Source organism: Nannobrachium achirus, assembly GCF_963921795.1.
Source record: "Nannobrachium achirus genome assembly, chromosome: 9".
In the NCBI taxonomy this organism is placed as follows: Eukaryota; Metazoa; Chordata; class Actinopteri; order Myctophiformes; family Myctophidae; genus Nannobrachium; species Nannobrachium achirus.
The window spans coordinates 40,323,308-40,340,807 of record NC_137818.1 but is presented as its reverse complement, the minus strand read 5'-3'; the positions used below and the strand labels follow the sequence as shown (position 1 = coordinate 40,340,807).

The 17,500-nt window shown below is 42.6% G+C and overlaps 1 protein-coding gene across 5 annotated transcripts in view; it reads right to left on the bottom strand.

Moving 5' to 3' along the window:
* Positions 1 to 17,500, bottom strand: part of tns2a (tensin 2a) — a gene marked incomplete at its 5' end in the record, with an annotated part of 96,716 nt that overhangs the window by 46,548 nt on the left and 32,668 nt on the right. The window lies entirely within an intron of this gene.

Below are 17,500 nucleotides of genomic sequence, written 5' to 3'. Positions count from 1 at the left end.
CCTTGTGCTTCCTTCATCAGCGTCATCAGCAGGGACGCGCAGAGAATGTTAGAGAGGCAGGGGCTGAAATGTCTAAATGGGCCTTTTTGTGAAAATATTGAAAATAGCAGACCTCCAAGCTCACAACACGTCGCAGTCGGCTATTTTCGGTACTTGATATCACACTGAACTAAGCATAATCAATTCAATACTGGAGATGTACACATACACAGAGAGGGCAATTATTTCAACATAAGATGCTGTATTCAAGTTCAGGAGAGTTTGGACAAGGCAATTATCTTGAATGCTGCCTTCAGGTATGGCATGGAAAGAGGGCATTTGGATTTCTTTCACCAGAGTAAAAACTGCATTCATGGTCTGGAGAGGGCACTTTTTACAGACAGGTAAAAGGGCAGGGGCTCAAGCCCCCTTGTCTATGTCTATGTGTGCACGTGCCTGGTTATCATCATCATCATCAGAGACAAAAAAAAGGGGGAGAGAGAAAGAAGGAAAGAACACAATAATTCATTCAATTACAATTAATTAAGGATAAATTGGGCAAATAAAAGGTCAGTTTGCAGATCTGTTATTTTGCATGACATACACGCAACCAGGTATAACTCAGTCTTAACCAGAGGGTGCTGATGTCATGGCGATTAAAAGCCATATGAAACAAGGCGTCTGGTTCATGTTCTGTGCGCTATAGCTACACCAGCCCGCCGTTCCACATACCAAGAAGAGGCCTAGTATAACAGATGCAACTGGAACTCCCTATACAACCCCCTAGGTAATACTGTGCACTTTAGAGGGCAGAGAGAGAGAGAGAGAGAGAGGAAGTGAACCATACATTTTTGTCTGTTTATGTATTATATCGTTCAAATTCCAAATAGATGAACGGTGGAAGGAAGAGGTGTCTGACCATTTTAAACTGAATGAGGAAGGATCTAAATAGTATGTGTGTTGTTTGTGCATTGCATACTTTTGAGAAAATTGAAAATAAAAACAAAATATTCAACAAAAAAAAAGGAAGGATCTAAATATATGTATTATATGCTATTCCATACCTGCATTGCCATCCACCCAGGCTGTGTGTGTGTGTGTGTGTGTGTGTGTGTGTGTGTGTGTGTGTGTGTGTGTGTGCGTGCGTGCGTGCGTGTGTGTGTGTGTGTGTGTGTGGGGGGGGGGGGGGGGGGGGGGGGGGGTAATCCCAACGCGGACTGCGAGTCCAGTTTGTTTCTCCGAAAGTGAACAGTGCTTTTCTCCAGAAAAATGTATTCCGTTTCTTTTGATGTCTTCCATTGATGTCTTCTATTCTTAAACAGAACAGGAGAGATCAAAGGCAAACAGAGCTCTGGAGAGAAAGTTCTGGCAAGGTTCAGAGCAGGGATAGCAGTTGGATTACATATGCTATACAGTTGAGACGTTTAAAGGCTATAGTTTGGGTCCAGGAGGCTTCCTGTTAAAGCCGACGGGGATTCGAAGAAACAGTTAGATCAGATAAGTGGGGAAAATAATCAATGGTATATATCTCTCCTCTGTCTTGAATACATCTTTGAGTCAAATGTGAAAACGAGTCATAAATAATCTTTTTGAACTAACTTCCAGGAGTCATTTTACAGCTGTTTTGAGGGTTGTCAAGGCTTAGCCGCGTAACTGTCCTTGAAATGCAAGCTGCACATTTAATACCTCTTAATTATGACAAGGTGGGCTGGCTTGGACTTCATGAGAGAACCGTGGAGCCCCCATCTGACTTCACGGCCGTGTCTAAGCAGCAAAACCACCTCCTGCGGGGAACGACTTCTAGAAACACATTCTCCCATGTATTTTGACGAGCCTCGTCTCATCTGTTGACGGAGCAGAACGCTTGTTGCACGGCAACGCAGTGAAACAATGCAACTAGTTCCATGTATGCCCAGATCGCATTGCAACATCATCCAGCAACACATTTGGACAGCGTGGCCAAAGGCCAAGCCATCTACAGTAGAACACAGCTTTTCAAAGTGGAAGCCGTGGCCAAGTTGGCCATTTCTATTAGGCCAAAGGAGATGTAGACTAGACATAGACATCAACATGGCATGTACCCAAACTGCTTCTTTTCAATGTGGCTTACTATAACTTACTATTAAAATAGTAAGTATAGTTATAATACTAAATGTTGGACATGGAGGCCACACCATTATTAGACTTGGCCTTGGTATTACAAATACAATCAAAAAGCAACAGGTCAAACTGCTCACCAATAACAGCACACAGAACTACAATTAGAAATGGAAGAATTGAATTAAAGAATAAGAAATTCCACATTAGTTTTCGATGTCTGAATGTTCTATGTTACGCTGGTTGTTCAACAAGGAGGTTTTTGTTCTAGCAAAATTCATAGAGAGGGCATGGCAGTTGCGGTGGAGAACATTGTATCCGTAAATCACAGCGTGGACAATCAATACGTTTTTCTTTAGCATTTTTGTTTGTGGTGTATCTTGGTGTACGTATGCATTATGTCTGTGAGTGTCTTGTAAGCCTGTGCGGGCTGGGCATCGTTTGGTGCAGGACACTTTAATACAAATATATCGTCACTGTCGGGCAGAAACCACGTATCTCCAAGTTTCAAATTTGTAATTTTTTTCGCAAAGTAAAGCCCTGCTTCATCATACAAGGCCGTCGCACAAAAGTAGTGAAAACAGCCTCGCGATGCGAGGCGTTGTGTGCTTGTAGATCGGCTGTTTTCACTAGTTTAAATCATTTTTAAAATGATAAATGCAAAACGAACAGTTTAGGACATACAAGGTTTCCACCCGACAACGACGATATCTATCTATCTATCTACAGTAACGGCCCTCAAATCTCAGTGTGAACATGGCTCATTATGGGTTTATTTGGTTACACTCTCTGAGTTAAATGAACAGAACACCCAGTGAATGAATACATGGGAAAATGTATTGTTGTCGTTTCCACATAGCAGATCTCAGAGTGAACAAGGCCCTTGGAGTCCCCTGTATCGTTCTCTTCCATATTGCCTGCTAACAAACCCCCTTTATCTGTGGTTTCTGTGGCGTTCCCCTTTTTCCACTGCCAATATATTTGTCTCTCCCTTTGTCTTTCCTTCCCACACTTTTTCTTCTTCTAGGCCCCTAAAAGGGAAGAGGTATTGGAGGAGGGGTCACATGGGTCCCAGTGGTTGATCTATAATGACTGAGTGGCTCAGAACACCCTGTTATGGAGCTACTGTTGACAGTTACCACCAGCACACCACCCTAACAACAAGCACACACACACACACACAAACTCACTCACGCATGTGCCCGCATGCATGCCCATGCACACACACATACACATTAAAGCAGGGATGAAGATACACACGCGCGGTCACACGCACGCACACACACACACACACACACACACACACACACACACACACACACACACACACACACACACACACACACAGAGGTGGCTAAAGTACTCTCATGTTGTACTTAAGTAAAAGTATCAATACTGCACTATAGATGTACTCCGTTACAAGTCCAGATTTCAAAATGTACTTGAGTAAAAGTATGAAAGTATTGGCATCAAAATGTATTTAGTAAAAGTACGAAATGTTTGAAAATAGCAGATCTACAAGCTCGATGCGACGCGTCGTGAGCTTGTATGTAGATCGGCTATTTTCAAACAGCCTAGGTATGAAATCGGGCTAAAGTGGTTTATGTATGTTTTATAATATTATAATTTATGTCTGCAAAGTAACTAGTAACTAAAGTTTTCAAATAATTGTAGTGGATTAAAAGTACAATATTTGTATCCGAGATGTAGTAGAGTAGAAGTAAAAGTATTGGAAATCGGAAATACTCAAGTGTAAAAATGCCTCAAAAGTACAAATACCTCAAAATTAAGAGTACTTAAGTAAGTGTACTTAGTTACTTTACACCACTGCGCACACACACACACACACACACACACACACACACACACACACACACACACACACACACACACACACACACACACACACACACACACACACACGCACGCACACACACACACACACACACACACACACAGCGGCCACAATCACCGGCCGTCCCATCCTTGCACGCTCCTTTCCGAGCCAAACAAGGGCAGTGAGGACAAACCTGGACCAAAATAAGCACACAAGTAAATAAACAGCGGGGACCATCTAGCCTCGTAAACCACCCCCTTACTAGGCTAGGGACCATCAGGATCGGGGCGAGATTCACACAGACATCAACAATGAGCGAGCATCATTACAGATCCATCTCCACCCTCTGTGGTGGGGCTGCCCTCAGCTGTCCCACTGAGTCAAGTCCATGATATACAGTAGTGGACACAAACAAACACAAACACACACACACACGCAAAGTCCCCTGAGAAAGATTTGATGTATTTTTGCGTGCACACAGTTGGGGATGGGACGATACGCGATATTATCGTTTATCGTGATAAAAAACACGCAGGATAATCGTATCGTGGAGATTTAATTTATTGTGATATTGTCCTCCGTCATGCACTGGGATCAATTCACCTTTTATTTGCCAAGCTGCATATCCGGTACCATTTAAACACTCTATAATTGTCTTTTTTTCACTCTATCAGATGTCTTTGCCAAAAAATAGCCCATCTACAAGGTGTGAGCTTGTAGATCGGCTATTTTTGGGCAAATATTCCGCCCCAGGATAATGGATTTTGATTATCGCGATAATATCGTAAATCGCGATTTCTTTTGTCACAATAATCGTGATGTGACATTTTCATATCGCCCCATCCCTACACACAGTAAACAGCACGTTATAAGTCAGTCACACACACTATGCACGCCCACACGCACGCACCAGCAATAGTACACAAACACACACTATGCACGCCCACACGCACGCACCAGCAATAGTACACAAACAAAACTGTTGTGAAAGTCTTCTATTCTCTTCCCTTCATTGATTTCTCATGTCACTGCAGCCCAGGGGCCTGGATTTAGACATGTGGTACACGAAGATGCTGACTCACTGCGGAACAAACCAGACAGAAAAATAGAAATGCCATATTGCGGTTGTATGCCTGCCCGCCAACTAGGGGTGGGCGATATGGAAAAATACAATATCACAATATTTTCCCAAGCTGTATCACGATACACGATTTTATCACGATTCTTATTCACGTTGGTTTTATGGTTATTTTTCAAGTTACTTGACAAAAACTAGACTCTCTGGGTTCCTTTTTTTTTAGGTCTAAATTGAACTTTACAAGTACCGGTATGTAACTCTGACAGTATACAAATGAAACCAAATGGACCCTTACGGGTCCATTTGGTTTCATTTGTATACTGTCAGAGTTAAGTGGAGACCTTGACATTTTAAAATTTGAGAACTACTGATGTGACCAAAATGCAGGTTTAAATTGAATTCTGCATTGAATCTCTGTATTAACGATTAAACAGGATTCTTTACAAGGCTCCCTCATTGTATCACGATATATACGATACCTCTGAAAAGGCATATCGTGGAGACATTGTATCGTCTCAAGGATAATTATCACCATATCGCCCACCCCTACCGCCAACCAGTTGCAGTTTACATTCATGTCTGTCCAGACTCATAAAACACAAATATTATGTAGTTTGAATGTATTGTGTTGGTGAAAGGTTATCACTACATTGACATTTCATGAGACCACAGTGACCTTGACCTGGCTATGACCAGAATAACCACTGAATTCCTATTGACGTTTGGGCCAACTTTGAAGCAATTCCCTCCAGGTGTTCCCGAGATTTAGCATTCCCCAAAATTGGGATCGACATACATATGTACAGAATGTAGTACGAATATCAACCCTGTTGGTTAGATTGGATTCTTTAATTAAATATGGTGCGAACCAGGCCCAGTGCCACAGGGGTGCCAGAGGGGGCCTTTCACCCTCAGTTGCAAATCCTGCCCCCTCAGTTTAAGTTTTGTATTGTCACTGTCGGGGCAGAAACTTTGTATCGCCGAGTTTCAAATTTCTACGTTTTATCGTAAAGTAAAGCCCCGCTTTATCTTCCAAGACTATCACACAAAACTAGTGAAAATAGCAGATCTACAAGCACACAACGCCTCGCGATGTGTGCTGCAGCAGAGCCTGGTGCGAACAACAGTGGGGCAGCAGCCCCTGGTTCAATCCCCTGCTACGCCAAAAAATGCCAAAATGTCATTCGTATCATTTACTACTTCTGTAGCGCCCACTGCTCCTGACAGTTAGGATGGGTAAATGCAGAGGACAAACTTCACATACTGAAATGTTCAGTGACAAAAAAGTACCCCAACAGAGTGGGGACTAAATAAATACTGTATTAATTACTTGAGCCTTTTATACTTTGTCTTCGCATTGCAGCGCATTGTGAGCTTGTATAGATCTGCAATTTCTGGGGCGCCCGCTGGCCTACTGGTCCAGGCGCATACCACTTAGGCATTGCCACATAGGCATGGATGACTGGTGGCGTCACCGGTTCGTTTTACGGTCTGGACGACCTTTGCCGCGTGTCGCTCCCCATCTCTCCCCCCATTTCCTGTCAGTCTACTGTCCTATCCAATAAAGGCATAAAAGCCCCAAAACAAATCTTAAAAGATCTGCGATTTCTGCATTTTTTTTTTTATATCTTAAACATTTGTGAAATGTTTAGTCTAGTTCACCTTCACCTTAGTAAAGTGTATTTTTTATGTGCCCAAAGCAGGGACACCAGAGTGATTGTGATTAAAGCAGACATCGCTGATGGTGACATGACATCTGTGTAGTCACACGTATGACTGGGTCCCACAACGCCAGCTGGCCATATTTAAGAACCCCATCGTCTGGAGAAACCACAACTGTCTCTTCCTGTTGTGTTCGGGGCAGACAGACCAGTTCCACTAGCCAATTAGCCAGGCTTATCCTCTCTCACCAGCACACACAAACTCACATAGAGACACACACCCCCCATGCACGTAACCACACACACATAGATAAGACACATAAACAGTACCCCAGCCTCGTACACACACGTGCACACACACACACACACACACACACACACACACACACACACACACACACACACACACACACACACACACGCACATACACACTTGGCAGAGTCCCCGCATGGATAAGCTACTTGTCATGCTTATGGTTTTAACTCTCATCAACATCGCGCTGAGTTACTCATTCAATCCCTGATCCGGAACCCTTTTCACGGCGCACACACACACGCACACACACACACACACACACGCACACGCACACGCACGCACACACAGAGCGGTTACTAAAAGTGCAAGCCCAGCCTATCACAGCAATTACCAGAGAGGTCTGTGATAAAACCGTGCCTCCTAGGAAGAGGAGTCATTTTCCAGCTAACATTGGGGCATTCCAGTTTGATCCTATTATCCAGAATGACTCACACTGTGGACATGAGACACTGCAGGAGGAGAGCCAACGGCCAGCATCTCACTACCAAGCCACAGAGAGCTAACAGCAAAGAGTGGTTATTATCAGTGTCATTCAATGTCCTCCATAACAACACTTTTATGTTTCCTTTTTTTGTTTTTTGTTTTACCGACTGGCTATAAGAACCGGATATTATATCGTAGGTCATGCATCATGCAAATCGTATCTATTATCATGTCTCATATCAGTCTCATTTGTCACTGAGTAGGCTATGTCTTGTACAAAACCCCAAAACAAATGTGTATTAAGCCGTTCAAGTTTTTTTACTTAATATTCAAACTTTGGAGTTTCGACTGGCTCTACCATGTCTATCTATACAGTATATCGTCGTAGTCGGGCGGAAACCTCGTATCTCCACGTTTCAAATGTGTACGTTCTTTCGCAAAGTAAAGCCCTGCTTCATCGTACAAGGCCGTCGCACAAAAGTAGTGAAAACAGCAGATCTACAAGCACACAACGCCTCGCAGTGCGAGGCGTTGTGTGCTTGTAGATCGGCTGTTTTCAATAGTTTAAATCATTTTAAAAATGAAAAAATGTAAAACGAACGGTTTTGGACATACAAGGTTTTCACCCGACAACGACGATATGTTGCTGTGTAGTGCCTAGTGAAGTCTTGGCAATGAAAACTCTTAACTCTGCATGAAAAGAAAAACAGTTGCGGTTAGCATTCGCTCAGAGTGGCCAGGAACAAATTACAACTCAAAATCTAACTTTCCCAACACAGGGCAGCGACTGAACACGTTGCCATGGCAACACAGTGACATCACTGAGACAACCAGGAAGAGGTCGAACTTGAGGGTTCCATCTGACAGGAAGTCAGCAGGGCAGTGTGGATGTTGGGGTCAGTTGTGTGTGTTGAGCTGTGCTCTTGCCGGGTTGGGAAAACAGTGGAACAGACAGGCTGTCCCTTTACTGATGTGTGTGCCTTTAATCCATCCTACCATCCTGTTCACTATCTCAGGGATACGTAATCTATCTAAAACAGTGGTTCCAAAACGTAATTTTTCAAAGACTCCAAAAGTCTGCAGTGTTCAAATGGAACATGTTCCGTTCGTACACTCTCAGAGTTACAGACCTTTAAGGGCCTATTTGGAACCATGAGGAACCCTGAGGATCCCTGGACCCCACTTTGAGAACCACCGATCTAAACATACTGTACGTGGACAGAAAAGATGTAGCGATGGAGATAGAGCAATGTAGAAAACGCTGTAAAACTGCTAGTTGCTATTTCTTTTACGATCAGCGCCAAATTTCTTGTCCACACTGCCAGTAGGCCAGGAAAGTATCTCCATGCGTTTTCTTTCACATATTGTGTATGGGGCTGTTAAGTCTGACATCATTTTGTAGGCAGAGGAGAAGTTTTGCCCCCCAAAAAAGCGAATCTTTTTACTATTTTTACTATTTACTAATTTTTTTTCTCTTTGTTGTTGAAAGGAAAGTGGTAGAATTATACTTTAGTCGTTATTTTTGTTTCGGATCTGTTGAAATAGCGAGGGACAGATCTTCTTGGAGGTCTGACTACAAAATGATGTCACGGCTTAAAAGCCCCTAGTCAATGCAGTCAGATCAGGCAGTAACATTGACCAAATATGGAGTCATAGGTCATAGATATGTCACATATGACATATGTTATATAACATATGTCATATGTGACATAACGTTATTGGGTGCACTGAGCGCACCCAATAACATTTTCTTTCAAAAAAGGCCACTCAGAGATGTAAAAATAAAAAAATAAAACATCACTCCTGTCCTCTGGCTTCTTTCTCTCTTTCATCACCTGCACATCTTTTAAAACAAAAGTGAGCCCAGGGGCAAGACTCTAATGATGACTGTTCTCCTGAGAACGGGGTTAGGAAAACAGTTGACAAGCCATGTTGTTCTTCTTCAGTCCACCCCTCATGTCCTCCTTATCTCCTGCATGCGTGTATAGGGTACTCTACATCCGCTTCTTGTGAAGACGAGTGGGCAGTTTAACAGCAGGCAGCTTAGCCTCACATAAATTCTATTTTGACACATCCAGGGAGAGGTGGACGAGGAGGGCCGCAGATGAGAAAATAAAGCATTCACATGTGTGAGCTGTGGCGAGCGGAGTTTGTAATTACAGTATTACACAATGCTGCACTTCCAGCGTAAACCATTGTGGAGGAGTGTTCCCGACCAGCTCTGTCAGCAGGTAGTCTGTCTGGCAGTCATTGTTCCGGCGAACAGCTAGAAACCAGTGGTGGAAAAAGTACTAAAATGTTTTACTTGAGTAAAAGTATCAATACTGCAATGTAGAAATACTCCGTTACAAGTAAAAGTCCAGAATTCAAAATGTACTTGAGTGAAAGTACGACAATATTGGCATTAAAATGTACTTAAAGTACCAAAAGTAAAAGTACAAAATGTTTGAAAATAGCAGATCTACAAGCTCACAACAACGCGTTGTGAGGTATTTGGTTACTTTACACCTCTGCTAGAAGCACCAGTCATCCAGTCAGTCTAGTAGATAGTAGTAGATAGTCACTCAGTCACTCAGTCAGTCAGTCACTCAGTCAGTCAGTCAGTCAGTCAGTCAGTCAGTCAGTCAGTCAGTCAGTCAGTAATTCATTCATTCATTCAACCAGTCAGTCTCACTCATTCACCCTGTCTGTCTGTCAGTCAGTCAGTCAGTCAGTCAGTCAGTCAGTCAGTCAGTCAGTCAGTCAGTCAGTCAGTCAGTCAGTCAGTGTCTTGGGGTTTGATATCAACAGTGAGTCTCCTTTTTCCTCCTGTTTCTCAAAGTCAGACAGTCAGCCAGCCAATCAGCTCAGTGTTTAAGTGGTTTATATCAGTTTGAGTCTCCTGCTGCTTGAAGTCTACAGGCCAGGCAGATAGCACAGTCAGTCAGTCAGTCAGTCGCTTGGTGTCAGGGGGGTTGATATCTGCAGGGCTCTCCTACTATATTTCTCCCAAAGTAGCGGAAATGCCTCTTCCTGGCTTGCTGGCTGAACAGGCCCGTCAACCCGTCATGGGTCACATTCACAGACCCTTGATCCTCTCCCTCTAACGCAACCTCCCCCCCCCCCTCCCTCCATCCTCTTCTCCATCCCTTTGCCCTTGGCCCCCAGTCATCCCCCTGTTCCCTGTGGACCACATTTTCCACTTCACTTCACAGATAAGGAGGGACTTGTTCTCTAAGAGGAAAACAGGCTGGAATAAAACTTGTTTGTGGCCCTGTCTCCTCGCTCGCTCGCGTGTGTGTGCGCGTTTGTGCGTGCGTGCGTTCATTATGAATCAGAGACTGGCCAGCTGGAGGTTGTTGCCTTTGTGGGCAAAGAGAAAAATCAGGAGAAGGAGAGAGAGCGAAAGACAGACAGAGACAGAGAGAGAGAGAGAGAGAGAGAGGGAGAGGGAGACAGATAGATACCGTAGCGTAGATAGATAGACAGACAGAAATAGAGGAAAAAAATAGAGAGGCAGGCCAACATAAAAGGAAGGAGACAGATTAATACACACAGATAAAGAGTCAAGACAGACAGAAGCTTGGGAAAACCGTTTTCTTTTTTTCTTCCAGAGAACCAGAGCCCACCGATTAACAGGATGGGATGTCGTGGTAACGAGATGATTTGTCACTGGGCTTTCGGCAACGCCAGTCTGGCACAGATGTAAATAGATGTATGATGGGAAAAGGATGGCTCGCAGATGGCTCGGTGACAGAACAGGCCTCCAGATGCACAAGCAAGCAGACATGTACATGTTGTGCATGTGCACGCATGAGCAGACACACACACACACACACATAGGGCTGTCACGATATGACATTTTACATGACGATTAATTGTCACTCAAATAATTGTCGATTAACGATTTAATTGTGTTTTTGTCATTGACAATTACATTTCTGGAACACTCCCAATGAGGTAAATGTACCTCAATCAAGAACACAATGTTACACAGTTAAGAGTTGCCATATGTGAAAATACTTTGAATTAATAAGACTACATGTCATCTTAGGTAACAACAGCGGCCTTACCTAAAGTCTTTCTCATCTCACTCATTTAAACTTTGTTGGGCACCGCACACTGCACAACACATTCTCATCATTTGAACAAGCAGCTGTATTTTACGAGTTTAGAGGTAGGATTTGACAATTTGTAGTGAGAATGTGACACCTTAGGCATAATACGGACCGGACCATATGGACTCAACATTGAAAACAAATTAAATATACAGACAACAAGGCAGGTGCACCATCAGAAGCGCGCTTTAGCCCCACGAGGCATAGCAGAGCAAGACAATAGCCAAGCAAGTCCGCTTTTGCTGACTCAGTTTAGTTCAAGCTGTAGACTGGAATAGATTATGATCATTCCCTCTGTGTGCAACATGGTGTGCAAAAGGGCAGACTAAGTACAGAGTGAAATGTCAAGTTATGTTTTGACAATTCAAGTGGTTAAATACGTATCTGAAAACACAAATTGACATGAATCCAAAATACACTGATGATTTTGCTGTCAAACAATGAAACTACGGAATCTATGAGAAGGTTGTGGGGGTCCCTGCTTCGTCTCTCTCTCTCTCAACTAAAGGGTCCTTGGCCTGAAAACATTGAAGACCCCTGCCCTAGAGGATATATTTTGTTGACCGGGGACCCCCAGGAGTCTGCACTTGGCCCCCTCCTTTTTCGCTCTACTCCAAATCTCTTCGCCGAAAATAGACTATCTCCAAGCTGTCAAAGCACCAAGGTTGGGATGTCTTGTAAAGCTTGTCAATCGGCAATTTTCGCCAAATATTTGGCTATTATGACATGCCCAGAGGGGTTGAGATATTGTGGTGTACTGTATATGCGGGGGTAGAGCCATAGTTTGGCCAGTGAGGGAAGATAACTGTTGATACTCCCACACCCTCCTCTGTCCAACCTCTCCCTTCCTGAGCACGAGCGATGGCTATCACTGGATAACTACTGCCAGGGTCCAACATTAACTTTAGCTCACCAGCCAAATGTCTAGTGATAAATTCTACCCACCTAACCTTTTCTTTTGCTAGTTAAAAGTTACTAAAAGTAAGTATGTACACTATACAATACATCCAAGTGCAACTCGGTATAGTGAGGGCCAAGTGAGTGGTCTGTGATCCTAAAGGAGTAGACCTGTTCTTAGTGGCTTTATAGACAACATTCCTGGCCGATTGCAGGAGGGAGGCCCCGCCCCCAAGTCGAAAGGGAACTTCCGGGTTCTCTCTGTCAGGCATGCATATAAACGTGTTGCCAAGTCAATTTATTTACCTAAACTATCTTGTTTTTTTGCTTATTTATATTGCAAGAGTTGGCTTGTTTCGCTTATTTCTCTCACAAATTTTGGCAACACTGCCCAGCGCTGCAGTAAAAGATTATGACAATGAACTGAAAGGGTTAAACCAACGGAGGTTTTTTTTTCCAGCTGTCAGCTAGATGGTGCGGTGCGGTCATGGTCTCTTGATATGCAAGCCACCGCTATCTTCGATGTTTTTATTCTATCTACACCAGTTAATAGTATTGATGACATCCTTAACATATCCTAAACTCAGCAAACTCCCCAGAGAAGCAGCACGACTCACAACAACAACAACAACAACAACAACAAGGTAAAACTCTCATGCTAGCTAATTAGCATTGTTAGCTACGATCTTTTACTGTATGGTGACTACTACTCTTGTTACAACTAAGTAAAAGTTATTTTCACTTGTGACAACACAACATTGATTATAATTGAAATAAAAGCTCTTCGCTGTTGTGTTGTATCTGTGAATGCAATTGTTTTCTGTCTTTCAGACCTGTACTGTACGTCCATGCAGGACCAATGAAGCCAGATGTGAGGGTCGAGATCTCCTCATCATATTTATTGCAATAAAATATTTATACACACTTTTCTTTGACTTGTCCATGCCTTTTTTTTTACTGTTGAGGGTTTCAAATGTTGTACTGTATATTGTGTTATTGAGATAAGGAATGTTCCCAATGATGCTTTGAAGGAATGCTTTTAAACACTTGTCATTTTCAATTAATCCAGTTTGTTTTTGTATCTATTAAAGCCAAATGTATTCATTGTTTTGACGTGACAGTTTAGGATTTAATGATTAAATGAGCATTAAATATGAATGGATATTTATATTGCCTTGATTAGGATTAAATCGATGATTTACAGTGATATAGTGAAACTAGAAAAGAAAATTTCCAAGAAATTTTAAGTGTGCCTGCAGCTTGCTAAGTGTGTGCAACCTTGTAAAGCAGTTTTACATCAGCATTTTTATCATTAGCTTTAACATTAATATTTTTTTAGCATTAGCATTATCATAGATTTGTTTTCCTTTAAACATTAGGCATTTGTTAGCATTAGCATTTGTTAGCATTAGCATTAGCATTTTTAGCATTAGCATGTGTTAGCATCTGCATATGTTAGCATAGCATTATCATGTGTTAGCATTAGCATATGTGTTAGCATTAGCATTTGTTAGCATTAGCATTAGCATTTGTTAGCATTAGCATGTATTAGCATTAGCATTTGTTAGCATTAGCATATGTTAGCATTAGCATGTGTTAGCATTAGCATTTGTTAGAATTAACATTAACATTAGCATTTGCTAACATTAGCATTCGTTAGCATTAGCATATGTTAGCATTAGCATTTTTTAGCATTAGCATTTGTTAGCATTAGCATGTGTTAGCATTAGCATTAGCATTTTTAGCATTAGCATTTGTTAGCATTAGCATGTGTTAGCATTAGCATGTGTTAGCATTAGCATTTGTTAGCATTAGCATTAGCATTAGCATTAGCGGTTAGCCGTTGGGACTGTGGGACCACCCACCGAGTTTGTGACCAGTAACGTGTTGGGAAGTGGAGACATGGCTGTTTAAAGCCCAGCCAATAGGAAGGCAGAGGGGGCGGGGCTTAAGCATTTACAGATAGTTCCTATTTGCCATGTAAGTACACACATCGAGTTTCGAGACGGTACCATGCTGCAAACTGGAGATAAAGCTGTTTAAAGCTAAGCCAATAGGAAGATAGGGGCGGGGCTTAAGAGGGGGCTGGGCTTAAGTAATAAGTCCCTATTGGCCGTTTAAGTCCAGACACCAAGTTTCAAGACGGTACCATGCTGTGAACTGGAGTAGTGGCTGTTTAAAACCCAGCCAATAGGAATACAGAGGGGGCGGGGCTTAATCAATTACAGCTCATCCCTATTGGCCGGAAAAGACCAAAGTTGTGTGTGCATTTTAAAGTTTAAATCACGTTGCTAGGCAAAATTATGGCAGAGTTATGTGGCGCCAAAGTTTCTGGGTTTTCTGGGTCCCCCATTCAAAGTCAATGAGGGTTTTTGCGCGTAGTTTTTTACGAATTACGTTGCCATGGTAACGCGGATCGGAAAGAAAAGTAATAGCACACCATTCCCGGCCGAGCCGCACGTTTTGATGTATATATTGCGGAGGTGGCGTAAATCTTGCGGCAGTTATTACGTGCCGAAATTTCCCCCATTCTAAGTCAATGGGGTTTTTGGGCGTCGTTTTTTGCGAATTACGTCGCAATGGTAACGCGGATCGGAAAGAAAAGTAATAGCACACCATTCCCGGCCGAGCCGCACGTTTTGATGTATATATTGCGGCGGTGGCGTAAATTGTGCGGCAGTTATTACGTGCAGAAATTCGTGGCGAAAGACTTAATGACTTAATGACTTAAGTATGGCGGATTACAATAAGTGTTTTGCTATTGCATAGCAGGCACACTTAATGAACACAGCATAGGATGCACATAATAGGTGGGCTAATGTGTATTATGTCTATTCTGGAGTGGGTTGAGTTGTTGACAGGCCTATTTGTAAAAACATTAATGCATATCACACAACACAAGCCAACTGTGACTTCATGGTGACATCCCAGAAGAGTGGAGAATGGAGAAGATGACGTTTGACATGATCAACCAGCGTTCTGAAGGGAAAAGGTTTGCTAGCTAGAATCATACAACATTCGCTTCCATGAAATACTGATTAGGTTCAATGCTTGCTTTCAAATACACAAATCTGTTTATTTGTAGGCCTATATCAATTCAATTCAAAGGAGCTTTATTGGCATGAGAAGACATGTTTATATTGCCAAAGCAAGTGTCAAATAAAATAAAAACAGTTTAAAATGGCGAACATATAATATGACATGCAGTTGGAGGGAGTACAGCATTGTGTAAAAAGCTATGTCGCATTGTGACATTTTATATATATATACAGGGTATAAAGCTTTTGAAACAATTTAAATAGCGTTATTTTTTAAGAAGTTTGCATATGAAAAAAGGTAGTTTCATGACAGTACACTAGTACAAGGTCAACTAAAAGCATACGCCCAAGAAAGCCTATGGCATTGTTTCAATTGAGATCTCTTTTTTTTCCCTCCAACTCATAACATTGAATGACGGCAGAACGGGTGTGTATCGTCACAACTCATTTATTTATCAGCAGAGTGGATGAGTGTTGCCATTAAGTGACATTGTTAACATAAGTTACAAAGTAAAATTACAAAGTAAAACAATCCCGTCTCATTAGTTAAGAGGAGAATCAGATCAGATGAACGTAAACAGGAAATCGCGCTACGATCAAGCCCAAAAAAGGGCTTCCGGTCGGAAGTAGGGGGCGTGGCCAGGCATGTTGTCTATACATAAAGAGGTTTTGGGCCATTTTCGGTAGAAAACAATAAAACAAGTACCTTTTATGTTGGCTTTTTTTCCCTTCACTTCCAGCATATGGTCCAAATAAAAAAACTTCAGAATAAAACATATAAGGGAAGTTAGGGAATTCATCTATCTGAAGATAACAAAACTCACTACTATAGTAAGTTGTAATGAATAGCCTGCAGCCACAATGCGATTCCATTACTCTTCCACAGTCATTGCCATCCCTTTATCCTCTCCCCTTAGATCAGTGGTTCTCAACCTGTGGGTCGGGGTCCCCAAATTATTTTGGGGGTTCCCCAGATGATTAACTTAATGTGCAACATTGTTTTCTCTCTGAAGTAACTCTCAGTAAACAAACCAACATAGTTTTAGTGTATAGAGAGGGTACCTGCACATTTAAAAAGTGACAATTTAAGGACTTTTTAATACCTCTAAAATGACAAATTAAACATTGGCCAAATTGTCAAATATTAGAGGCAGAAATTGTGAAAATAGCCGATCTACATGCTCACAACGCCTCGCAACGCGAGGCGTTGTGAGCATGTAGATCTGCTATTTTCACAATACAACCATGTTGTATTAACCATGTTGCCTCAACTCTTAGTGCTCGTCAGGGTGAGGGGGGTCCCCAGTTAAAATATGATTATTTTGGGGGTCGCTGCCTGAAAAGGTTGAGAACCACTGCCTTAGATAAACAAACACATAGAGAGAGACAACACAGGGGACAGCGACGGGAAGCCTCATCCTCTTGCTTTCTGCCCTGGATGCTTGACGCCTGCTCTTTCACCCACTGCATGCCTGCCAACTAAGTCCAACTAACTCTGCCTCAGCGTTCTAGAGGCACCCCCCACCTCCCTTCGCCCTACAGCCATGGTTGGCATTCTCCCCAGCCCAGCCCTCCATCTCTGCATCTCTCCATCTATTCATTCTGCCCCATCCGGCGTCCGTACATAAATGTCTCTTTCACAGGGGCTGCAGCAGTGTGGGATATGTGGCAGCGGCTCACGGAACAGAGCTGCATTCACATCAGCCGGAGAATTCAAGACTGACGCGCTGCTGTTGCAGCTCACAGCGTCGTTTCTGTTTTTTTCACACCCCGGCGGACATAATGAGCTGCTGAAATGTTCGGGGCGCCGCCACGTAATTTAAAAGTGCACTTCTTGTTCTGCCTGTGATCTGGGGTAGCCTGATCAATATTTGGGTACAAGGCTAACTTCCTCACAGTACTGATCCCAACACCAGAGAACCTATCAGGTACTTTTGTTGCTGTCAGGAAGAAACGTTGTATCTCCACATTTCATGTTTTTAATGATTTCTTCATAAATGAATGCCTTACTTTATATTTTAAAGATCTTGACATTTTTAGAAGACTTTTGCCGATAATGACCTGCCCAAAATAGAAC